This window comes from Papio anubis, chromosome 3 (assembly GCF_008728515.1).
Source record: "Papio anubis isolate 15944 chromosome 3, Panubis1.0, whole genome shotgun sequence".
NCBI classification, from domain to species: Eukaryota; Metazoa; Chordata; class Mammalia; order Primates; family Cercopithecidae; genus Papio; species Papio anubis.
In genome coordinates this window covers 113,178,131-113,204,989 of record NC_044978.1, presented here as the reverse complement: position 1 = coordinate 113,204,989, position 26,859 = coordinate 113,178,131, and the positions used below count along the sequence as shown (strand labels likewise).

The window sequence follows — 26,859 nt, the reverse complement described above, 5'->3', positions numbered from 1 at the left end:
ATTAATGTCATAAAGAAGATTTGCACCCTATAAAAACTGGAGAAATCTATTTTTGAGGGAGTATAATTTGAAATAACACTTTAAAATGTAAATATACAGTTTGAAACTGAAGTTCTATATCTAGGAATCTATCATGCAAAAATCCATACACATAAGTACATGTATGAACAGAATGATTCCTCCAGCACTTAAAATGGCTTCCAGTCAATGAATACATGTACCTCCAACAAATGTATGAGTGTAGCCATTGCAGAAAACAGGCTGATTATCACATTACTAAACAGAAAAAATAGTTTCCAGAAAAACAAAAAAAGTATTTTTGGCAATGAAATAAAATATATGTAAACTGGTATAAAGAAGACAGAATCTCAAAAAATACATGTAATTCCAAGGAAGAGAATTTAAATTTTTATTCTATATAATTCTGCAATGTTTAACTTTCCAAAAAGTTTTCATGAATTAATTATGAGATTGAGTGTTTAATCTGTGAAATAAACACATCAATTTAATACAGGAAGTTTCAAAATGTAACATCACATTATTAATTCACTGGTGTAATTCAAAAAACTTGATAATGTACTCTCTCTCTCTCTCTCTCTCTCTATATATATATATATATACACACACACACACACACGAGTTGTAGATTTAGTAGGCAAAACTTTAGATATTATACTCAAAGACCTAAAGGAAACTACACATAAAGCTGAAAATTAAACAATGACAATGTCACATTGTCATTATCAGTCACAAGAAATAGAACTTACATATTTTCAAAGAAGTAAATGAACATACTGGAATGAAAATATAATAACAGAAAGAGAGAATGCACAAGCAGGATTTTGCTTCATATTTGAGGCAAATGAATAAGAGCCAAAAAAATGCTGAAGAGAGATCAATAGAGATTATATAATCCAAAGAACAGAGAAAGAAAGAAGAGAAATACATAGAACCTTATAGAATTTTGGGACATGCTTAAGCACAGCAATATATGCAAAGTAGAAGTACCACATGAAGAAGGGAAAGATTCAGTGGAAAATATTCATAAATAATGCCCCAAACATCCTATAAACTATTTTAAAAACACTAATTTATACATTTCATAGGTTCTATAAATTCTTAGTTTAGGTTAAATACAAAATGATCCAAACAGAGACACAATAATAATAGGTTGAAAGCTAAAGAAAGAAAATTATAAGGCACAAAGACAAAAACAAGTAACCACATATAAGGGAACTCAGATAACATTAATAACTGACTAGTCATTAGAAACAATGCTGCCTCTAATGCAGTGCTGTGTCATACTCAAAAGACTGTAAGAAAAAAGTGCTAACCAAAAATTCTTTATACTACAAAATCATCTTTAAAAAATAATGGTGGAATAAGGACATTTCTAAACAAACAAAAACAGAAAATTATTGCTAACTAACCTGCCTCACAATAAATTCTAAAGAAAGTTTTCCAGGCTAAAAGTAAATAAATACAGGAAGCAGTGTGAACTTGCATAATATAAAAGCGCACCTGAATAAATAATTATGTAATTTTAACAGATAATGTAAATTCACATTTATTCAACTTTCTTAATAAATTTAAGAAGCAAATATATAAAGCATACATATATAGTTGCCATGCTGAACATTTAACTTATACATATGTAATATATTTGTCAACAATAGCACTAAGTAGCTATGTGGATGCAAAACCCTACTGCAGTAAGGAATGACACCAAGAGGGGTGAGAGATCGGGAAGGATGGTGGGCAGGGGAGGAGGAATGTGAATCAGTGAAGGTGACTCCACAGGGACTTGTGACCATTAACCCTGCTGCCTCCAGCACAGCCTCAGCCTCTCGGAGTTGATGCAGCCAGGGCTGCCCACTGCTGCCTCATAAGTCCAGGCATTGAGGAGACAGGAGGGTGGCCCTTCTCAACCATGCTCCTGGTGAAAATCAAACACTAATGCTCTGAGACATCTAAGGTAAGGTACTCAACTGTGTGGGGTACTGCATAAATTCTAAAACAATGCAATAAAGTGGCAGTGTTTCAGGAATCCGCCCCACCTCTACACAGAAATATGTCTTCTTTTCCCATAGCAGAAAGCTAGTGTTATACACAGGTCAAAATAGTAAAATGTTCAACACATAGACCATTAACAACTTCAGTTTTTGTCAAGAGGAAATGGGTGACGTGGTAAAAAGTTCAACATTTTCACTCGGCCCAGTGACGAAATGGTGACGGAGGGTAAACCCAAAGGGATTAGATAATGAAAGTAAAGAAAACTTGTCCCTATATTTGCTTTTAGTCAGGTGCCCCAAAAGTGAAGTGGGAGCAAAATTCAAATTTTCCCTTCTGAATGCCAAAAGGGAAGAAACAAAAGCAATGGAAAGCCAAAGAGCATATCAATTCATTCAAGGGAAAGACTGAGATTTTAAAAATTATTTAGAGGGGACCTTTAGCTTGACAAAGCTAATGGTCTTCTACCAGATAACAAGCTCATATTATTTTGTGAGGTGAGTGTAGTCCAAGATTCAGTAAACAAATCAGGGCATACTAATACAAATACTTTGAAGGTGGCTGAGTGTCAGCTAGGAGAATATGTAGGTAATCTCGGGAAAACACAAGATTTACAGACTGCAGTTTTTTGTGACAGGACAAGAATTTAAAGCTCACAAATCTGCTTGTACCTCCATCCCCTGTTTTTAATGCCATGTTTGAACATGAAATGGAAGAAAGCATAAAGAATCGAGTGTAGATAAATGATTTAGACCCTAATGTTTTTAAAGAAATGATGAGATTCAATAACACCAGGAAATAACTAAACCTTGACAAAATGGCTGACAACTTGTGGGCAGCTGCAGGCAAACATGCACTGGGAACAGTTGAAGGTGATGAGTGAGGAAGTTTTGTGTAGCAATACCTCAGTAGAAAATGTTGTTGATACCCTTGTCCTTGCAGATTTGCACATTGTGGAACAGTTGAAAGCACAAGCATAGACATTATTAATAGGTGCATTGTACTTTGACAACTTGGATGTAAACATAAAAAAAAAAAAAAAAAAAAAAAAACTGGAATGGCAACCAAGCAACCGCTGTAATGGAAACATCAAGGTGGAAGTGCATGATTCAGTCTCACCCTTACTTAGTAGCAGAAGCCTTCTGAGCACTAGCATCTGCGCAGTGTCCACAGTTTGGCATTCCACACAAACGGCTAAAACAGTCCTAAATCTTCCGTGAACAATTGAAAAATGGAATTGACTTTTAGTCATTCAAGTCTAGAAGGATTCTAATACAGAAACCTTAAGGAAGAGTTGTTTCTGTTATTTGGTCCACAGAACAGAAGCTGAAAAAAAACATATTGCTTGCATTTCAGGTGGATAATTAATGGTTTATTCTTCAGTTTTAAGTTAGACTGATTAATTCACTTCAAGGCCTAAAATTATTTTCAGTGACTTCTCTTGTTTGTATAATAATGCTTTAATTTTCTTTTATTTTGCCTTATCATTTTGACCAATGTTATGCAGGATTATATGAACTAGCTTTATAATGGAGTAAGAATGATAACTAAAGATATTAAGTTTCAAAAGGATCTTTTATTTTGAAAAGGAAAAAATGAATTTTATAAGATTTGTCCTAGCTGTCTCAAGGTTTACGATTAAATTATCTTTAAAAGCACTCATTATTAGAGTTTACCAGTAATGTCTTCAATCTAAGTTCTATAAATATGAGCGAACCCACATACCTTCCCAGTAAGTTACGGCAATACACTACTTCAATTCTAGTTCATTATTCATTTCAGGGAGCAAATAAATAATGAGTTGACCCAGATTTTTATTGAAATTTGTGATGTTTGTCTTGTATGTTAACTGTACCACAAAGTGTGGGTTTATCTAAGTTTACAATGATTGAGAAACGAATGAGGTTAAAACATCATGATGGAAGCATATATTGTGTGAAAGTAATTTTTTAAATTTATAGTGAACTACATTTATATATACATGTTAAGGGTAAGGATGACCAAATGTAAATTTAATGACTGCACCAATTAACAAAGAAATATATATACAATTTCACTTTTACTGTGTAACTTTGGTATGCTGATTGGTACATATTTATTTTTGCTTTTGAGAGAATTAATAAGGCAGAATTAGTTGTGTCTTAATATTTGAAATAAATTTTTAGAAGGAGGCAACTGGGATGTTTGTGATAATAGATAAGAAAGATATTCTTGATTGTATTAAATGGTTTTGAATTGCGGAGATTCATTATCAAATTTACTCTTGTTTTTCACACTTTGGAAAATACACCTAACAATAAATGAATCTTGGATAGTCCACTCTCCTTCAAAACCTGAACTGAAGGCTGAGGCGAGTGGATCACTTGAGGTCAGGAGTTTGAGACAGGCTTTGCCAACATGGTGAAACCCTGTCTCTACTAAAAATACAAAAACAAACAAACAAACAAACAAAAAACAAACAAAAAAAAAACAGGCGTGGTGGTGGATGTCTGTAATTCCAGCTACTTGGGAGGCTGAGACAAGAGGCTTGCTTGAACCTGGGAGGCAGAGGTGCCAGTGAGCCGAGGTCGCACCACTGCACTTTAGCCTGGGTAACAAGAGTGAAACTTCATCTAAAAAAATAAAAACAAACAAACAGAAAAAAAAAACTGAGAGAGAGAGAACTGATACTTGCCTGTGTGAGATACAAAAACAAAAAAAAAGAGAAACCTTAGAGTATATCAGGTCACACACCATGAGCATCCCCACGCACCTCTTATTTCTTCTTTGTGTTTCAGTCACTGTACTAATATTGTGGATTATATTGAAATTCTGTTTAATATGAACAGTTATAAACTACAATTTGGAAAATAAAGAATGGCACCAAATGTTAACTTGAATTTATAAGAACAAAAAAGAATGGTAATGAGGAGGTGCAGTGTGGCATTTTGGTATTATCATGATATTGGAGGCAGGTAACAGATATCAACAAATTCTGCCCTGTCATTTAGTACTTTTGTTTACAGGATTACTGAGTGGTACACACTACAAATGTTATCAGAGAGGAGTTATGTTTTAATGGGTAACTTCACTAGCACAATAACAAGAAGTAGGTATTGAAGAAAATCTGACACATATCATGGAGTTTAGGCTTCCCATGTAATCTGGGCCTTTTTACTTCCCCTAATTTTGAAATAGGCCTATTCAGTATGTTGTTCAGAGGGCTATTCAGAGAATGGAAACCCAAGGCTCACCCTCCCTGAGTCTAAGTACCCACTCAGCCAGGTAGATTTAGAGAAATGGAAAAACCAAACTGCCTTGGTGACTGGACTTTGCTAACGTCTGAAAGAAAGAAGTAACAGAAAGGAGGGAGATCTAAGGTAAATTCTATGCAGTATAAAATATGCCCCAAAGGACTTTGCTTCTAACACATACATTGATACTACCTCCCACCTGTGAAAGAAGGGGGATATAAGCAGGACTCAACACCAGGCACAGTGACTCATGCCTATAATACCAGCACTTCGTGAGGCCTAAGTGGGAGAATCCGTTGAGACCAGGAGTTTGAGACCAAACTAGATGACTTAGAGAGAGCCCATTTCTAAAAATAAAATAAAATAAATAATAGCAGGACATGGAGGTGAATGTCTGTAGTGTTAGTTACTCAGGAGGCTGAGGCAAGAGGATTGAGCCCAATAATTTGAGGTTGAAGTGAGCTATGATTGCATCACTGCATTCCAGCTTCAGAAACACAATGTGACCCTATCTGGAAGAAAAAGGAGGAGGAGGAGGAGGAAGAGGAGGAGCAGGAGGAGGAGGAAGGTGATGTGGAAGAGGGGCAGGGAACTGAAGGGAGGAGAAAGGTGGATTCCTGGCAAGGGCTCCACCCCTGCCTTATGTCTAGGGACCTAGGTGAGGACAGGCACTTGCTTTCCCGCTCAAATGTTGCATTTCCCAAGACCACACTGCCCTGCCACGTCCCTATCATGTGCCTATAAAAACCCCTGAGACTGTAGCAAGCAAGCACACAAGTGGCTGGACGTCAAGAGGAGTGGATTAGCAGAAGAAGAAATAAATGACTGGAGGACAAGAGGACGTCCAGGGGAGCACGCAGGCAGGCCATTAACTGTCAGAACAACACGGAGTTTGGCTGGGGTTGTTGGAGAGCAGCCTGACTCCAGGGAAAAACCGTTCCCTTTCTGGCTCCCCATCTGCTGAGAACTGCTTCTACTCAATAAAATCTTGCACTCATTCCTCAAGCCCATGACGATTCCAGTCTTCTGATACACCCAGGCAAGAACCCCCGATACAGAAAGCCCACTTTTCCTGTAATAAGGCAGGTGTCTAATTGAGCTGACTAACACAAGCCATCTAAGGACTATTAAACTAAAAGAGCATCGCATACCACGCAGAAGGAAGCCGGGTAGGAAGAAAGGTTCAGATGCTTCTTCCAACATAAAATGTACTAATAACTTACTTTCTAGTATGTACAACACAACTTTGATATTTGAATATTTCAAAAGAAGTTTTTAGTTTTACATCCTGTATAGCACTCTTGTAATCACCTATACTAATTTTTTTGATGCAAATGTGTAGTTACTTTTACAACTCAGATAGCAAGTAGATGATGAAAGCTTGTAGATTATATTCTAGTTTATGAATATTGCTTGGTAATTCCAAAATCAGTACCACATTTTAGTACTAGGCATGTAATACATGGCTTAGCTATAGCAGACCATATTAACCAATGTTTTCAATGCTTTGGATTGTACCATTGAAGAGTTAACAGCCAGCAGAATGAAATTTAGCATCATCACAATTTTGAAACATTTTCAACAGTCTTATTATTAATGAACTGCCAATCAGTCTTTTCTACATTTAAATAATTTCCAGTGATAGCAAATGTGATATTATTCTGGATATATGGAGAAAAAAGTCAGTTGAAATTTTTTCTTGGAAAAAGTGCTGAATACTTTGTAATTGGAAACAAATTATATGTGCTTTTTAAGGAGATTAATGTATTTCTCAGACATAGATGATTGATAGATTTGCTTTCTTTGTAAATCATCAGGTATGAGTTATGAAACAAAGGAATATAAGTGGACTTACTCCCATTTCATTCCTTTAGAAATGAAAAGCTTAACATTATATTTGGAAGTTGAAAGTGAATGTAGTAAATGTATTAATAAAAAAAGTATGGACCATTAGTAATTTCTTACTCTTCTTTACACTGGAATTACGTCTGCTTAATGATTACTTAAGTATTTGAATTTTTCATTTATTATCTCAATATCTAAGTCACTATGTATAAAACCTCATGATTTTATTTAATCTGATTTAATATAAAATCAAATCAAGGAAATATAGTTGCTCTGTTCACATCAGTCTTCTGGTAGTTCTCATTACCTAACCTGCCTTGTCCTCATTTCCTTATCAGCCATATGGAAAGCATTAAAGTAGGTGATCTCTCTCATTTTATAATTTTTTTTTTTTTTTGAGATGGATTCTCCCTCTGTCGCTTGGTCCGGAGTGCAGTGACTTGATCTCAGCTCACTGCAACCTCTGCCTCCTGGGTACAAGCAGTTCTCTGCCTCATCCTCCTGAGTAGCTGGGATTACTGGCGACCGCCACCACGCCTGGCTAATTTTTTTATATTTTTAATAAAGATACAGTTTTGCTATCTTGGCCAGGCTGGTCTTGACCTCCTGACCTCGTGATCCACCAACCTCAGCTTCACAAAGTGCTAGGATTGCAGGCTTGAGCCACTGTGCCTGGTCCATTTTTAGAATTCTAAGAGACATGCTCTAATTTGAATTTGACTCAGAAAACAAGGTACTGTGTCCTTTTTTTTTTTTTTTTTTTTTTTTTATTTAAATTTTGCTTAGAAAAACAGGTTTTTTTTTTTTTTTTTTTTTTTTTTTTTTTGAAGTTTTAAGTTCATGGGTACAAGCACAGGTTTGTTACATAGGTCAACTTGTGTCATGGGGGTTTGTTGTACAGATTATTTCATCACTAAGGTATTAAGCCAAGTACCCATTAGTTATTTTTCTTGATCCTCTGCCTCCTCAAACCCTCCAGTCTATGAAAGGCCCCAGTGTGTGTTGTTGCCCTCTATGTGTCCATGTGTTCTCATCGGTAGGCTCCCTTATCTATATGGATCTACGGAAATTTGATGACAGAAAACCAGATATAATAAACTACAACAGTTGGCATTTTTTACACACAGTCACATTTTTTTATGGCCAGAAAAAAATTACCTTTATTTCAAGTACAGTTATATCTCAGGAATAATTTTTCAATAATTTTCTGGGTTGTCTGTTTACTAATTCAAATGTTACACCTACCCTTTTCTCCTAATAGCTAGATATTTCAAATGCAACTGAAATATAACAGCCCTTCTTTTATTACCAGCCACTGCATTTTTTATGGGAATAAATCCCCAGTCTTTATTATGAAGTGGTAACACCTTTTGTGATGGAGAGTGGCCTGTCGTTCTACTGTTCGAGCATCACCACCACCCCACTGTCGGCTGCCCTGGACACCATGCCCTATCATACTCAGTGACTTCAGTATTTCTCTAAGAGAACATGTTCTAGCATGCATCCTGCTTTTTGGGGGCTGGAGTGGAGGATATGCAGTTTTATTTATCCATAGTGTGCTCTATTTGTCCACTTGTCAATCTTGTATTTCTTCAAGTCTCAAGTCACATAACATACCACTTCTTCAATGTGTAGCCTTCACTTCTTGCCCCCGAGGACTTGGTGCTTCTTTCTCTGAGATCTGAAAGTAATTTTAATGCAGTTGACTGTTATAGTAATTTGTTATCTAGAGAACACAGCCCGTTTCATTGCTTCATACTGAGCGTTGCTCATTTTAATTTTAACTCATCACGAATAATTATTCAAAAATTTGTCTAATCCTAGGTCATCTAAAAACCAAAGCTTTTATACCTCATAGTGGAGCCAATGGCATCTATGAAAGGATCTACCATGGGATCCCTATGGTGGGCCTTCCTTTGTTTGTAAATCAACCAGATAAGTTTGTTCACATGAAAGCTAAGGAAGAAGCTGTTAGAGTGGACTCAAAAACAATGTCAACTACAGATTTCCTCAAGGCATTAAAAGCAGTCATTAATGACTCTTCTTGAATGTAATTTTTTTAACTATATAGCATGTATTGATAAGTTCTCACATGAAGGCCAAGGAAGCAGCAGTGACTCTAAACATGAACACAATGCTGAGTACATTTTTGGGGGGTTAACACTTAAAGGCAATCGTCAATAAACCACTGTGAGTATCACAATCTGTTTTTTTGGTGGTTTTAGTGTAAACATTTCTCAGAGGTTTTAGGATAGTGCATTGAAGAAAAGAAGCATGAATTTTATTACAGCACTTACTAATTTTCAGCACAGTTATGAGGGTCTTTTAGGATGAGATCTCATCAAATGTTAGTCTTTAAATAAATGCTATTTTGTCTATTGAAGGTATAGAAAGTGATATTATGGGATACAAATACTTGGTTAAAAGGCTACCATAGTGAAGCAAATAAACATGTCCATCATCTCACTTTAGTTACCCTTTTTTCCATGTTTTTAAAAATCTTGTAAAATAATTTATTTTCAGTAAATCAGCATGACATAATCAATCTCTAATTCCCATTATATTTAATACTTTCCAAATTTTTATGCTAACATTTTGATCTCATCACTGATAACTTGTAAACTACTAGAGCTTTCAAATTCGCCTTTAAAAATTAATGGAAAAAAAAAACACATACTTTATAAATGTAGCCATATATTCTTTGTTCTTATGGTTGTGGTTGCTTTTGCTTATTTGGAAGATTTATAAAATCGAAAAATAATTGGCTTGAAAGAGATAGATTGGAATTTCTTGTTTGAAAGCCAAATGTCTCTTTATGATGAGAATAATTCTACCAAGTATCCTAAGAATCATTACATGACTACTCACAATAATCAGATAAGAAAGATACCACTCTTAGGCCGGGCAAGGTGGCTCACACCTATAATCCCAACACTTTGGGAGGCTGAGGCAGGCGGATCACAAGGTCGGGAGATCAAGACCATCCTGGCTAACACGGTGAAACCCCATCTCTACTAAAAATACAAAAAATTAGCTGGGCATGATGGCGGGTGTCTGTTGTCTCAGCATCTCCGGAGGTTGAGGCAGGAGAACGGCATGAACCCAGGAAACGGAGCTTGCAGTAAGCCGAGATCCTGCCACTGCACTCCAGCCTGGGAAACAGCAAGACACCATCTCCAAAAAAAATAAAAAAAAAAGAAAAAGAAACCATTCTTATTCATTCAATTTAACAATTAAAACAAAACAAAACAAAACAAACAAACAAAACTAGGAACAAATACTTTTCAAAAAATAAAAGGACCCGTAGATATCAGGTCATGATTCAAACTAAGGCCATTTAGTTTTACACTTTTAATCACTAATTCACTGATATAATATAAATACAAATTCCTGATCAATGACAACTTCTTATCAGCTTTGCCCTGACATGGACCTGAACCTTGTCATAGATTTTTCTCTTGTCTCTAGACTTTGATACTATTTTGAAATTTGCACACCAGGTTCATTACAATTTCATTAATGGCTAATTCAACCTCTGTACTCTCAAATGATTTTTTTTTTTATCCTTTGGACTTAACTACTTTTAATTTCTTGGATAGAAATACTTATTATCTCTTATATTCTCTTTTCACATCTTGAAATCTTATGAATCCAACAAATTCTAACCATAAACAAAAATCTCTATAACCACCAGGGAATAAAATATTTTATTTTTCACTCACTTATATGTGGCACTAATTTTTAACATCTACACAAAAGTTTCACATATTTACATTTTATATTCTATAAATTTATGTGTATTTGATTTTCCTTAACTGTAAAGAGAATGTTATATGGTTATCAATCACTTATTATGATCACTTATTATTATGTTTCCCATGGAACAAACAGTATTCTGGATCAAGTTTGTCGCTTGCTACAAAGGAGCTAAGCACTTGCTGCCACCTGCCAACAGCCTCACCTGGCTACAGTACCACTCTCTGGTTGTGCTGGCCTGCAAGGCAATTTTTACTCTCTTTGTCATAATATGTTGCTTGTTTGATTATCAAAAGTTTGTTAAGACAAGAAAGAAGGAAAAAAATAGAGTAGAATTGTTTGAGATCTAAGGCAGGCAGACATGATAGGGAAGGTCATAACATTTAATGCCACCACTATTCTTCAAGATGTGGCAAAATTCTCTATATTTCACAAGACTTGTGCCTCCCTGATTTATTCAAATATTTTACACTTCATTAATCATTAAGTAATATACAATTTTAATTTCAGAAAAACTAAAATAACTCAATTTTGATGCTTACTTATGTATATTACTAAACTGAAAAAATGAGATTCACTGAAAACTCAGGCTGTTTATTTGAGAAGGTAAGGAATAGTGTATTTCTACTGTGCATTTTTAGAAACTCCTTTTTTATTTTTATTTTATTTCTAACATTTATTGTTAGAGGTACATGTGTAAGAGGTGTAGGTTTATTACATAGGTAAAGAAAACTCTTCTGTATAAAAAAATAAGATGATATGGATTACATGTGTCCCTGTCAAGAAAAACAGAGCAAGATCTTTCTTAAAAATGGCAAGAGACATTTTATTCTGACTAGTGAAGTAGGGGATGGAGACTACAGTATAAATTGAGCTCAACTTTAACTAAAACAAAGGTAACTGAGGCTTTTGAAGAGAAAACTGTTACGAATAAAAGTGAGGAAAACAAAAAGGAGCTAGTGGGATATGTGAAAATGGAAAATTACATAAAAATTCAGTGGGAAATAATTGAAAATTATTAGGCAAGGTGGGTTAGACAGTGTATGTTTTGCAGTTTGGCAGGATCACATTCTTTGGAGCCAAGACCTACCATGGAAGCTAGGTTGAACTTTAAAGACAAATTCATGACCTAGTGCACATGTAAGCTATGCTAAACTTGGCCAAGTCTCTTAATACGGTATTTATGCAAGTCTTTTGTGTTACATTGGAGTGTAAAATTCAAGTCCTTTATGAAATACAAAATATTTCTTAATGGGAATGTTCTCTGTTTAAAATTATTGATGGTCATAACTGATCTCCTATCCAAAACGATGCAACCTTGTAAAATCCTTGGTTAGAAAGACAAAACATGTTTTCCACATGAGACCTGGAATATGCTTGAGTTACTATTTTCACTTTAGTAATGACTCTTTGTAATTGGATAATAATACACAAAATAAAAGTAGAGGCTAGTTCCCTTTAGTTAGGAATTATAGATATGGTTCAGCAAGTTTCATCCAGTCCCTCTAGATTATAGTATTACAATTTCTCTCCTGCAATAATATCTCACTATTTCTTGGCCTTAATTTGTCAAGTCAGATATTTCCAACTTCTTTAATACCTGGAATACTGAGGATAGACAAACCAGAAATATATATCATCATTTTACTTATTCTCCCCTCATAACATGGAAAAATAAATTGTAGATGGAATAAAGAGCCAAATATCCTGTACAATAATTTTTAAAATCTATGTTGAAGAAAGCATAATAAATGGCAAAAATCTCTCTAAATCCTGTCTTTAAATATTGGTCATTACAGCCTCTGGATTCAGAAAAAGATTTGCAAGGCAAACCACAGAGAAGAACGAAATCAACTTAAGAGCGGTTCTTCTGTCTGACGAGAGATGTGCCTGAACAATCGGATGGAAAAGAAGCATAATGATCATTCTAACACACGAAAAAGATTTTTATAGTACTGTTTTCTGTGAAAAAAATATTTTTAGAAACAATTGGTTATAAAACAAATTATTGTAATGTCTAGAAAACAAATATACACTGAATATTTTACTTTATTAAACTTTGAACATATAGTTATGCCACTAGAAAGAGAAAAACAACGAAGTGCAAGAAAGGAAAAAGCATTTGTGTGCTTTAATTATAGTAATGTCTTTTTTTTAGAACAGTGAAAAATTTATGGATAAATATTAGTCTGAGGCAATAATGACGTTGAGCATGTACTACAAAAGCTAAATTCTAGTCTGTTGATATTTTCTTAATGAAGTATCTTCTGAAAATGTATCAGAATATATCAGAGTATACTTTCCTAATAAAGTATATTCTTAAAATAGATCTTCTTTGAATTCTTAGACCATATATCCAGATACATATATTTTTGTCCATCCATGAGTGAACAAAGAATACTTTCACTAGTTTAATTCTGAGAAGACTTTTTACATAAAGTGATATGTACATATATACTTAGGAAAATATGTGAACGTGAAGGTATGTTTGATGGAGAGTCATAAAAATTCCATAGTAAACTGGATTACAAAAAGTGCAATAATATGATGTGTCTGCTTCTTGGAGATTGATTCTATGAGCTTTTAAATATCTCAGCAGTAAAAATAAACACAGAAACTCTAAGCAATCACATAGAATGATATAATTGATATGATTCTTCATATTCGTGATATTCTTTTTTTAAATTTTGAATATGCTACATAAAGACAGGGATATTCAGGCACCACTGAAGTTGAACACAAAAATAAAATAATTGTAATTTTAATCTTTAAAATAACATATGAAGCTGAATCTATCTCTGTCAAGGACAAAAGGTTTATGTCGGAGTTTTCTGGATTAATTTCTATGCAGAATGCAATCTTTCTTAAAAGATAAAAACAAATGTGCTATTAGAAGTTTTCCTCTTATATTCTTTAAGAGTATTCCTTAGTATTCTTAAGTATATTCTTTAACATACATATTCTTAAACTCCAATATTAATGATAAACTTTACTGAATAACTAAAGAGTGGGTCTTGGAAGGGATGCACCTTCCTGCATCAAGCACCTCACCATCACTCCAGTGTCCTCTATGGATGAAGCTTAACATCCAGATAGCTGGCAAAGGAGGAATGCTTAAGGGATCCTGGTTCAGTATCATAAAGCTATATTTGGATCTGAGGGACAATACATTGAAAACTGGTGAGGCATAACATTTCAAATTTCTCATTTGTTATTATTCTAAAAGTTGTACCCTTGGGCACTGAATCTTGGTAAAGTTCGGATGAGTAGGAGGCATGACTTTCTTTTGAAAATAACATTTTTGAAAGTGGGGGAATATAGAGGTTCTGAGAAAGGTGAGCTTAGATTTGGCCCACTGAGTCCACAGTTCCACTGGCGATCACTTGCCTAATGTCCAACTATATATTAAGAAGTGTGGTACTAGCATGTTGGATTTTTGATTTCAGTAGTTGCTAGCTCGAAATTGGTTAGAGGGAATCTTGTTGTGCTGGCCCATGTGTGTCCTTCACATATCACCACTCTATTCCTACTCCCAACAAAACAGCACTGGAGTCACCAGTTATTTGATGTTTTACCTATAATAAATATGAATGTTTACCAATTCAAAGTAAATGAAGATATATCATTGATTTCATTGTTAGTCACTTCTGGGTTTTTGATACAGTCAGAACTTTGTTCATGTACTGCTTTCATTTTTTCAAGTTCTATTTTTCATTAGATTCTTCTTTAGTATAGAGGCTTTATTGAGGATAAATTTATTATTCATAAGAGATCCAGAATCCTAAGTCACCATGACCATGGCTCACAGTGACTAGCAAAGAAGCAAAATGAATAAAGGCCAGATAAACAAGTAAAAATCAATGAATAATCCTTAGACAAGGTGAAGTTTGCATTTGGATTGATAAATAATAATAAGGACATTCAGGTTGCAAGAGGAAGGACAGGATGAAATAAAAATTGAGACAACCACATTCAATCAGGGCATAAATACTTTAACAAAGCATATAATGGGTAGTTAGGAACAAGAAAACAACTAGAAACAAGAGAGTTTTGGAAGAAAAACTAATCAGGAAAGCTTTAACAGAAGGTGTTAACAAGGAACACATTTAGATTTTAATCAGTTTACTAGTAATTTCGAGGGCATTAAGTGATTCTTCTTGGGGGCTATATCAGTTAATCATTCATTTCCACTTTATGTCATCAACCAACATTTCATATAATTAAGGAGCACATTTCTGATTTCAAAAATATCTAATTATTTTTGTATTCATCTTTCTCACCTCATCCCATTCTTGTTTTAGGTTATTGATTCTTCAATCTCTGAACATTTGAATCATGCTTATTTAAAAATCTCATTTTGTAAAGTTATGGTGGTTCACATCTGTAATCTCAACCCTTTGGGGTGTGAAATGAGAACACTGTTCGAACTCAGGAGGTTGAAATCAGCATGGACAGCACAACGAGAGTTCCTCACTACAAAAAATAAAAAAAATTAGTTGAGCGTGGTGACATGCCCCTGTGGTCCCAGCTACTCATGGAGCTGAGGTGAGAGAACCACTTGAGCTCAGTAAGTTGAGGTTGAAGTGAGCCGTGATCACACCACTGCAAAAAAATCAACATAAAAATCAAAAATCAAAATCTCATTCTGATTGTTCCCTCTATCTAGAATCCTTGAGTGTAAATCTTACAATTGTGTATGACTGCTCAGTTCCTCATGTCGTTTTCTTGAGGAAATCTTCAACAGGTGCTGCTTTCTGCAACATCCCTCACGTTTTGTATTGTAGGAACATCGTTTCACAATTTTTTTCAATTGTCTCTTCTGCAGTCTAGGGAGATCTCTAGTTCCACACATTTTTTTTCCTTACTTATTTTTTAACAGGATGTCATTGCACCCTGTAGAGTAAATTTTGCTCCCTACTTCTAGAGACTATGTCTCATTAATTTTCCTCCCAAAAGTCATTTTCTCACAGCTCTTACAAGCATCTAGTCACAGAATTCCCTCTGATTGTAACAGTCGGTAAACATCCTTCCTTCATTTTTTGTTGGTTTGTTTGTTTTTACTCTAACACCAAATCTGGAGTGCAGGGGCACAATCTCGCCTCACTACAAACTCTGCCTCCCTGGTTCAAAGAATTCTCATGCCTCAGCCTCCCGAGTAGCTGGGATTACAGGCACCCGCCATGACATCTGGCTAAGTTTTGTATTTTTAGTAGAGACAGGGTTTCATCATGTTGGCCAGACTGGTCTCGAACTTCTGACCTCAGGTGATCTGCCCACCATGACCTCCCAAAGTGCTGGGATTACAGGTGTGAGCCACCAAGCCTGGCTCTTCCATCATTTTATACTAGGCTATATATATTGTTCTAAGTCATCTTTTCTTGTAGATGTGTATGTGTCTACAGTAGAATAAATGGGAAAGAATTGAGTCACTTATGATCACCTCAGTATTCTATACCATATGATTAATTTGAGGCCTGTTCATAGGAAACCTACTTTGTATTTAAAATATCTATGAATAAATATTTTACAATGCATAATAAAAGTTTCAATAGTTGCAAAATTTTAAATTCACACATTTTTGTGATTTTACAGTGTTTCTATTGTCAATATATAATGAATTTGCTAGTTGCACAGTGACTTCTGTTGACTAACTCAACAGCTTATATTTTGGTGATTTTGAGACATGACTGAAAATACTTTGACATTCTAATCAAACCATGGTCCCTACCCTTGAACGTTAGCAAAGCTTGTGGCTGTGTCAGCAAAGAAAGTATAGTAGAACTGACAGCGCAATTTTGAAGACTGTGTTAGAAAACACAGTACATTATCTCTGTCTCCTTCTCTCTGTCCACTTTTCTGTCTTTGTTTTTACTTCTATCTCTTTCTTCCTCTCTGTCCTTCTTCTCTCTCTTTTTCTCCCTCTGTACACTTTGGAGCCCTGTGTTACAGCCAAAGTCTTGACGATAAATGACAGCTTCGGGAGTAGTGCACAGAGGTGACTAGGAAGTCATGATTATCCAGTCAAAAAGGAGTTTCAGTCTTTCACCATTAATCATTAAGTATGTGAATGAATGACCTTCAGATGATTACATCTCCAGCCGTCATATGAAAGTAACGACCTGAGAAATACTCTGTATGAACCACCTGGCTGAGTCCACCCAACACTCATGTTATGGGAGTTCTAATACAATGAAAAACAATATTGTTTTTCAAAGTCCCCACATTTGAGGGTAGTTGGTTATGAAGTGAGAGTTATCTAAAATGATATTTCTAAAAATTTAATTATACATTCATAATTATATATAACTAATATTGAGGCAAGAAAATGAAAACTACAAATGTAACATTTTGAAAATAACTGTAATCCAGAAAGGGAGGTCAGCATAGCATGGTGATTAAGAGCTCTTGCGCTCTGGATCCAGTTAGGCTGGATTCAAGTCCCTGCAAAACCACTACAGAATTATATGGGGTTTGGCAAGTTGGATCACCTCTATGCCTCAACTTCTCCATCAGTGAAATGGAGATGAAGTAATGGCATTATCTTGTGGCTGATGAAAGGATGGATGCATTAATTTGGTAAAGCACTACAGTTGCTGTATGTAGCAAACTAAAATTGCATTACTTATAATAATTATTAGCTAGACAGAAAAATTTCCACCATGATTTGAGTCCTTACCTAAGTTGCCTCATATATTTTTAAATGTATCATGTTTCAAAAGTAAATGATAAAAATGATAGCATTTGCTATTTTAAATATGTCAGAATTAAATTTATTATAATTTAATTAACCAAGGGTTGACAAATCAATTGGGTCCTCTGTTCAAAATTTTGTCAGCCACATGTTTACACGTTTTCTTTAAATATTTGAGATAAAATTACATAAAATAACATGTACTGTTTTAACCATTTAAAAATTAACAATTCAGTGGCATTCACTGTATTGTGTAACTATCACTTCAATCTAGATCCAAAACTGTCACCAACCTAAAAGGATGTTTGTACACATCAGACAGTCACTCTCCATTCAAGCTTGCCCTATCTTGGTTACGTGGCATTTTGTGTTAAAATCATTCTGCTGTATATTAGAAGATTTTTTTAAGACATGCAAAAATTATATGATTTTTTTCTTAATTCTCTTGGTGTTATGTATCACATTTATGGGTTTGCATAGGTTTAACCTTCCCTGCATCCCTGAGATAAATTCCAGTTCATCATAGTGTATAATCTTTTTGATGTGCTGTTAAATTTTATTGGCTAATATTTGCTGAGAATTTTTGCATCTATGTTCATCAGAAAAACTGGCCTATAGATTTTTTTTCTGTATTTTTTTTTTTTTATTCTTTTGGCTCCTTCTTTCTGGTTTTGTTATCAAAGTGATCCTTAACCCAACCATAAAACCCTATTTTTTAAAGCATTCAATTCTCCTTAATGTTTTGGAAGAAACATTTTAGAAAAACCGTTCAACTATTTTTTTAATAATTTGAATAAAATTAGTACATTTTATGTGAGTTTTTATAGCTGTTTCAATTTTGTTACTCATTATTTCTCTCCTCATGTTTCTATTTCTTCATAATTCAATCCTGATTGGTTCTACATGTCTAAAAATTTTGTCTATATCCTTTAGATTTTTTGATTTGTTGGCAGGTACTTGTTTATAATAGTCTCTTATAATCCTTTGTATTTTTCTGTATTAGTTGTTATGTATCCTTTCCATCTTTTATTTAATTTATTTGAGTCATCTATTTTTATAGTTATTCTAGCTGGATCTTTTTCAATTTATGTATTTAAAAAAAAAAACTTTTCTCTTCTTAATCTTTAAACATTTTACAAATGATTTTTTTTAACTTTCTGTTTATATTTTCTGTGTTTCCTGACTTCTTTTATGAAAACATGTGCTCTGAATTCTGTGTCAGAAATTTTATATGCATTTATTTCTTCTGCATTAGGTGAGTTCTGTTGTTTTTTAGCGGGATCGTATTTCCTTTCATCTGTACATCGCTGTTTCCATATTTAAAGAGATACCCACATGTTCTAGCTTTTATAGGTGTATTCTTGTGTTGTAGGTGTATTTTATAGGTGTATTCTTGTGTCAACCTTTTCTATTTATTATTGGAATCTAATTCCTTGCCACCAGTTGCTTTTTGTTTGGGCAAGGACTTAATATTTGCCAGGAGAATTTAATACTGCACCAAAAGTCAATATTTGCTGTAATGTTGTTTTCCAGTCTCGGGAGACTTATTGGGAGCATCTGAACTTAAATGTTGCACTGGAACTTAAAACCAGACTTGCAGAGTTTTCTAGGTCTGGGAGAGATTTAAACAATCCTTGGAACTTAATTTCAAACCTTTTATTTGCTTCCCCATCATGGAAAATCTCCACATGACTACCTGGGAATTGTAAAACGTCTTGTCAAAGATTCAAACCTTCCTTTAGATCTTGTCCCTGCATTGCTATGGTTCTGGTCAGACTCCTCAGTGTGGTGTCCCTGTAGCTAGGAACGGAAAGCAGATGTCAAGATCTCTGTGGCAATCACTATGATTACTACTCTCATTTTTGGTCTCAAATTTACCCCAGGTGGTTCAGCCCTATGAATACTCTTAATACCTCCTGTGTGGTGGAACAAATGTGGGCTTTCCCCCCAAATTTACAGATCCATGAAGAAATTATATGTCCACTTGAAATTCCCTTGTCCCATTTCAATAACCACAGGTAAAAGGAAGTTCTCTCACAGTGGTGTCATTTTGGTGTGTGGAAGGCGGGTGGTACAGTCCAAAAAATTATTCATCTTACCAATCATAAGTTTTCTCATGTCCATGAGTCTTGGAGTTTTCTTCTTCTCTATTGAGATCTGGTGAATTCAGAGTGGCATTTTTGTATTTGGATAGCTACTAGTTGTACATTTGTGGGGGAACTGATGTTGGGTTTTTTAACTTTTTTTATTTTGTGGACATCACAAAATGTCAACAAACTGACACTTGATATTGTTAAAATAGTTTTATGAGTTTACAATCCATTATGTTTTTAGAGTTTGATGTCTACTAACTATTAAATGAGCTGGACATTTCTCACTTAAACGTTCTGTATAATTATTTGGTTGTGTGCTTTTTCTGGTAAATAATTATTATGTACTGAAGCCATATGTTTCTAACACAAACTTCATCATTTCTATTCTAAAAGGCATCTCAGAATATAGGGACAATATAACTATGTATATGAGAACTTCAAAATTTTATTTTAGAAGTATACATAAACTATATTATTCCATGTGGTATTGCATCTATAAAGATGAAGACAATTTCTTCTCTGGAGGAAATGGAAGAATTTGTCCAGAACTCTGATGAAGGTGGTATTTTTGTGTTTTCTCTGGAGTCAGTTTTGCAAAACCTTACAGAAGAAAAGGTTGATCTTATCACTTCAGCCCTGGCTCAGATTCCACAAAAAGTCAGTACAACTTCTAATCCTTATAAGAAGCTATTCACACAGTGGAAAAAGTATGGCTTTTCATTTGGAACTTGAATCTCATTTTTCAGTTTGCATAACAAGCACTAGATTTACGTAACGATTTGGAAAGCATTATGGTAGTGTATGTGGACACAACTGATTATTTGCCTATGATCTTTGCTATTACTTTAGTAACACATCTCCTAGTTGTCATTTGTTAATAATAAAATAAAAATAATGCATTAAGTACCTATTTCACATTGCAGGATTTGAAATCTGAAGACCTACTCTGATGACTCTAAAGGAAACTTCTTAAGTATACTAGCTCAAAGGAACATAAAAACTGGGGAATGATATCAGAAAGAGAAGAATCATGCCAATAGTATCCTCAACATATATTATTGTATAGGAACTCTATTCAGTGTGTTTGAACATAAAAATAGAAGCTTAGATTTATGTCGTCTTTCTAATGAACTAGAGCTTTCTATAGTTAGAAGGCAATTATGATTTTAATATAGTCTAACAACCTGCATGTAATACTTTATGATATTCAATTAATTTTGTTATTAATGTAATTCCAGTTTTCCTCTCTTTAGTTAATGCTATTTATACACTAGCCAAGAGGTTTTTCTTTAATTTTATGTTTTGTTTAATTTAAAAACACTCAATAAAAGCAAATATGCTAATTAGGAATGTGAAATTAGTTTTAGTCATGAGATTCTCTTTTTGGGAGTTCAGACTATCTATGTAATCCTTTGTTTTCAAGTGCAAGATTTTCATGTAGGTTTCCAGGAAGAAAAAAGTATGGAACTAAGGTACAAATACAAACAAAATTTAACTTTGAACAAAGAAATATAGGTAACTCCTGTCTCTTTATTTTTCAATTAGAAATAAATGAAATAAAGGAGAGAAGGAGGCATAAAGAGAAAAGATAACCAACTATCCAAAACCAGACAAAAACCAAAGAAATATTTGTCTCTGGGAAATTGTAAATTTGATAACAGACCTAGAATGGCCAAGTGATTTACATTTACACAGAAGTTGAGTGTCCATAAGAATACTTAACTTCCATATGCGACAAATTATGCAACACTGCTTTTTTTGTTATTTTTATAATTTCACTCCTAGATGCTTTGAGTTTGCAGTAAACAAAATAACAAATGGTATACTTAATAGTTGAATGGTATACACCCTTTTAAAAGGTGACTGTCAATAGTCTTACTATTTCTTTCAGTGATGACAAAGGACCCTTATATACCCCTGTCTCAAATATCATCTGAAATAGAGTGGATTGTATGAATTATAATGCTCTGAAAACTCAAAATGCTATTATCTTGTGGTTTAGCTTGTGAAATGCATACATTTTCTTCCTCAGGTTTTATGGAGATTCAAAGGAAAGAAACCAACTGCATTAGGAGCCAATACACAGCCCTATGTTTTGATATCCCAGAGTGATCTTCATGGTAAGATTATGACAAGTAAAAATAATGAATTTCATTAGGGGAAAATTGAATAACTGTTTAACACTTAATAAATTTAACAAAAATTTAAAATTGATAGTTTGTTTCTTTACCTTTAATTTTAAAGTGCATATAATTAATAATTGGTCATTAATTTTTTTGATTCTTACTTTCTATTTTTAAAGTACAAGTTTCAAGCAATGGAGAAAAAAGTTAATGTCTCTTTTCCTCAAGATAGCAAATTTCTTTTGTAATGATTCCCTTTTTGTTCACATTTGTAGAAAATTCTGCCCTCTTCAGTGAGTTATTTCATAGACTTTTTCCCTACGAGTCTCTGAAATTCTTTTCAGATTATGATAATAAAAGCTATACTTCTCATTCAGTTTCCCATCTAGATCATCCCCAGACTAAAGCTTTTATCATTCAAGGTGACATAAATGAGATCTATGAAGCTATTTACTGTGGAGTCCCTGTGGTGGGAGTTCCCATGTTTGGTGATCATCTTGATAACACCTCTCACATGAAAGCCAAAGGAGCAGCTGTGCAGGTGAACATGAATACAATTACAAGTGCAGTTTTGCTTAGGTCTTTGAGAACAGTTATTAATGATATTTTGTAAGTATTACTGCTTTAAAAGGCTTATCTACCATTGATTATGTTATACATCATACTAGAAAATGTTAGGGGCCCTACCGGAAGACTATTTAAAAGATCTTTCCCCTCAATCTCAGGTGATTCATCATCTTAATATTGCAATAGTCCTGCAAATGTTAGTTCATAGAGTGTCAATCTTCCTTCTTAGAAACCATAGATTTAAATTAAAGATCAGCTTACTAAGTATTTTCCTATGTCTTCATTTTACCCCATTCTGGTAAAAATATGTTTCTTTTTCAATTTCCCCACTATATCTGTTCAGTGCTATTCAACCAACAAAGTTCATACCACAACAAAAATCAATCTTTTATTCAACAAGCTTTTGGCTTGTATAACATATGCTATGGTTTACCTACTTCTTTTTAATGAAAGCAAAAGAAAACTCTACGTTTTCCATGTGTGATCTTGCTTTCCAGTTATAAAGAGAATGCTATGAGACTATCGAGAATTCACCATGATCAACCTGTAAAGTCCCTGGATCGAGCAGTTTTCTGGATCGAGTTTGTCCTGAGCCACAAAGGAGCCAAGCACCCTCGGCTAGCTGTCCACAACTTCTCCTAGTACCAATGCTGCTCTTTGGATGTGACTGTATTTTTGCTAGTCTGTGTGGCAATGGCTATATTTTTGGTCACAAAACTTTGTTTGGTTTTCTGTCCAAAATTTGGTAAAATAGGAAAGAAGAAAAAGAGGCAATAGATGTTTCTGAATTTGGGAAAGTCAAGAATGGAGCAGTCTTGTTAATTTTTCAGCCACAGATAATTTAAAGAGAACACATTACTTTCTCACCATTTTCATATTTTCCACACCAATATTTTATCTTAGCTCTATAGCCTAAAATTTAAACAAACAATTAATTGGGGTGTGTGTCACACTCTTTTGTTGTATTTGCCTAGGCTATTTGATCCTTTTCTAATACATTGCTGACACAAGATCACTAATAATTCTAGAATGTCCTATTCATGACATCACTATTTTCATAATGTCACATTTTTTAAACCTTAGTTGATATGTTTCTTCACAATTGCTGGCTCTTGTGTAGTGCATAAATATGAGCTGACATCAATAGATGTAAAGAAGTCAAAAGTATAAAATTCACAAGATGCAATAGACTATACAAATCAAGGAAGTGTTCTATAATATTAGTTTGTTATGAAAAACATAACAATGTTGCTTTTTTGATACAAATAAGCCATTTTACATAGCCAACAGTACTGGGCTTGGACCATGAATTGGTAATAATAGCGATAGTGCATTACTCTAGAAAAGGTTTAGTGTATTTCTCTAGAACTCATCTAGATATAATGGCCTACATTTCTGCCTTTAGTCAACCAATATTTTTTGTCTCCTCAATGAGAAAGAGATAGTTATCATTACTGTGTTCAAACAAAAGGGTAAGTGATCCCTTCTTATGGGGAGAAAATGTCAACAAGATGATCAAGATGAACAGATTATTTTAGGAGAGGTAACCACAGGAAACATTTTATTAAAAATACTAATTTTAAGAAACTTTTGACTGTTTTCTTGATGAAGTTTTAAATGTCTATTAACAATTACTATTTATTCATAATTTTTAGTATCTATAAAGTATAATTCACTGTAGGAAAATAGAGATACATTTAATCTAAAACTAAGATTATTATATTGTCTTTCAGTCTCAATATTCTAGATATATGTTTGTTAAATAATTGTATGCAAGAATTTAAGATATTACAAGATCTGCATGACCAAGAATATATGGTATATCATAATAATCATGTAGCAATGTAAATCTCTACATTAAAATAGTATTTATATTTTAATAATATTTATATCAATTTAAAAAATATGTTAAACTTTTTATTTTCTTTACGTTTTATAGTCAGTGAGTTTTGATTTCTGTATTTATTAAATAAATAACCTTAATTGGCTTACTGAAAATTTTAAAATACTATAAAATTAATAAAGGTTTATTTCCAAATTAATTCCAATTGTAAAATGACTATAAAAAAATGTAAATATTTATTCTAGTACATGTTTATGACTAATACACATACTAAAATTTAATAAATAAATTTATTTTCAAGTATTTAGAACTTTTTACATTTTTATTTCTATATGTAGTTTTACTTTTACGATTTTATTATAATCTGGTAAAGGCTGCTTACATCTCTTTTTCATCTAATTTTTTCTTTGTAATTAAATGGAGCAGTTGGCTAAGATGCTGTGATAGGTGGGAAGCTGTCTCTACACGAGCCTTCTAAAACTCTGGGGCTCTCTGAGGTCCTTTATGAGATTCCCTGCCACTCAAGAGCTGTTGCTCATAAGACTTTCATTCTTCATCAATTTAGCATTGCTTTTTGAGATCAGCAGTAATCAGAGTCCAACTTGCCTTATGTTTGTAATATGTTCTGCCCTAACCATTTCGTCGTTTTCCAAGAATCTGCTCAAGGTTGTTATCCTCTCCCTATAAGGAACTGCTAGCCTAGAGTCCCAAAAGCCATGAAAAACAAAGAAAGAAATATTGAAAAAGAGGATTTTTATTGAATGTTTATATGAGTTATCAGAGAGGAACAGAAAATTTACATTTCTAATATAAATATAACAATTTTGTGTGCATCAGATTGATTAAAACAGGAGTTTACAACTTTTGCTACACATGAAAAAAAGGGGAGATTTTATTATAACAATGCCAATGCCCATTTATCATATTAACCAATAAAGTGTATTGGTCAAAAGCCAAGATTATCTATTGTTAAAGGTGTCTCAGTGATCCCAATGCATAATGGAATGTGGAAAACACTGGGTTAAAGTCAAATTTTCAAAAGTCATAGACAAGAGAGAATCTTGAAAAATCAGAGAAAAATGACTCATCACATATAAGTGAGCTTGAATAAGAGTATCAACAAGAATTTCAGCAGATATCTTCCAAATCAAAAGTAAATAAGATGATATATTCAAAGTGCTGAAAGAAAAAAAGAAATCTACTAAACAAGACTACTATTTGGCAGATTTATATCTTTCAATATTTATACAATATTGAATACCTTCTATGATAAAAAATAAAACAATTGAAGAAATAGTCAGTATAAGACCTCACTATAAGAGATGCTCTCCTTCAAGTTTACATGAAAGGATGCTAGACATAAAAAAAACAAAAAAAGGCATATACAGTAGAAAACTCTGTAGCAAAGGTAAACATCGAGTTCAATATACAGCTTTATCATGTTGGTGTATCAATTACTTTCAATTTTGGAATACAATTTAGAAGGCAAAAACATTAAAAAACTATAAATCTATCTAAATAAGTCTATGTAAAAAAGGAACTGTTACACAACGTAAAAAGATATAGTGATACAGGTAACATAAAGTGAAGATAGTAGTAGAGTTTTCTTATGTGATTGAAGTCAAGTTTTGAACAAATTAAAATACATTTTTAAACTGTAAAATATTTTATATAATCCTCAAAGTTACTAAAAAATACTTATAGAAGATACACAAAAAGAAATAAGAAACAACTTTATGATTAGCAAGCACGGTGGTATGAGAAAAGTTTCTAGTAAATACCTACATAAAAAAGAAGAAAGATCTGACATAAATAACCTAAATTTACACCTCAAGAAATGAGAAAAAAAATTAAGCTCAAAGACAGCAGAAGGAAGAAAATATTAAAGATTAGAACAGAAATAAATAACATACTGAATAGAAAAAAAAGCAACCAAACTAAGAGTCAGGTTTTCAAATGGACAATCAAATTAAAAATTTTTTATCTAGACTAATTTTAAGATAAAAGAGAGAAGAGTTCAATAAACAAAATCATATATAAAACCTCTACAACTTAGCAACTACAACACAATTTTTAAAAAAAAGAACTTGAACATGCATTTATCCAAAAAATATTATATGGTCAAAAAGCATATAAAAATATGTTCAACATCACTAATCATTAGAGAAATGTAAATAAAAAATATAATGAACTATCACTTCATAACCATTAGGGTGGTGTATATGTGTGTGTGTATGTGTGTGTGTGTGTGTATCTATCTATCTATATATATATATAAAGCATCTCTTAAATAGGTTATGAACTATCACCTCATAACCATTAGAATCATGTATATATGTGTTTATATATACAAACACACATATACCTATATAAACATATATACATATATAACATACATATAAATATGCACACTTATACATATATAATATATACACATATATAAATATATAAAAAACATTACAAAGTTAAAGAACTCTATATTGGACTGTATATTGACCTTTGCCACAGAACTTTATACATATACATATATACACACACACTCAAATATGCACACATGGCAGAAAATTAAAATAGAATTTACATATGACCCAACAATGTCACTAGTAGGTAATTATCCAGAAACAATGAAAAGTAGGATTTTGAAAAGCTATTGGCACTTCCAAGTTCTTTGGAACGTTATTCACAAGAATGAAGAGAG

General features: G+C 33.4%; 1 protein-coding gene and 1 pseudogene across 1 annotated transcript in view; both read left to right on the top strand.

The window, feature by feature from the left end:
* The window catches only part of UGT2B39 (UDP-glucuronosyltransferase 2B39), a 389,237-nt gene that overhangs the window by 130,725 nt on the left and 231,653 nt on the right, over window positions 1-26,859 (top strand). The window lies entirely within an intron of this gene.
* Window positions 240-3,722, top strand: LOC110743283 (annotated as a pseudogene).